Source organism: Mandrillus leucophaeus, unplaced genomic scaffold (assembly GCF_000951045.1).
Source record: "Mandrillus leucophaeus isolate KB7577 unplaced genomic scaffold, Mleu.le_1.0 Scaffold26, whole genome shotgun sequence".
NCBI classification, from domain to species: Eukaryota; Metazoa; Chordata; class Mammalia; order Primates; family Cercopithecidae; genus Mandrillus; species Mandrillus leucophaeus.
Window position 1 is genome coordinate 2,756,567 of NW_012102698.1, and position 684 is coordinate 2,757,250.

The 684-nt window shown below is 65.4% G+C and overlaps 1 protein-coding gene across 1 annotated transcript in view; it reads right to left on the reverse strand.

Annotated features, from left to right (window-relative positions):
* Positions 1-636, reverse strand: part of PHF21B (PHD finger protein 21B) — a 144,544-nt gene extending 143,908 nt beyond the window's left edge. Inside the window, exon 1 of the mRNA XM_011984028.1 lies at positions 577-636. The gene's annotated coding sequence lies outside the window, so the exon portion shown is untranslated. The remainder of the gene's footprint in view (positions 1-576) is intronic.
* Between the last annotated feature and the right edge of the window lie 48 nt (positions 637-684).

A 684-nucleotide genomic window follows, 5' to 3' on the forward strand; every position in this document is an offset into this window, starting at 1 on the left:
CTACACCTAACGCCCAGAGCCCAAAGTTGGAGCAGAACTGGGGGGTCCCGGGGGCGCCTTTCTTTTGTTCCCCGGGAGCTGGCGTCAGGTTCCAAGAATAAAAAGTGAAGCTGGGGAAGTGGAAGGTCGGGGGGAGCCTCGAGGAACGATTGCAAAACGAGGTTTGCCACGGAACCCAGAAATCGCTCCCAAGGAGTTTGGTGTCCAGGCCCCCACGGTCGCCCCCCTCCGCCCCCACGGCCGCCTCAGCGCAAAGCGGGGGACTCCGAGCCAGGAGAAATCGCCACGTTCCAAAAACATGTCCACCACCTCAAAATGGACGCCGGGCCGCGCGCCGCCTTTTAAGTGAGCTCCTCTCTTCGGCCCCCGCCGGGCCGGCTCTCCCCGCCGCCTCGGAGAACCCGGCTCTTTCTTTCCAGGAAAGGGGAGGGGTGGGGAACTTTGAGAACTGGAGACAGACCCCTCTGGGAGTCTGAGCGTGCGGCGCCCACGCTGGCACTTTTTAGGGCGCCGCCAAAGTGCCCGGCTACCCTCCCGCCCCATCCCGGGGGGGGGGGCCGCGATCCCCTCGCTTACTTGTTTGTCGCTGAGCGCGGCGATCCGCGGCTGCCTTTCGTGGAGCTGCTTCTTGAGGTCGCCGTTCTGCGGAAACACGGAGGAGCGGGCTCAAGCCGGCCGCCCGGG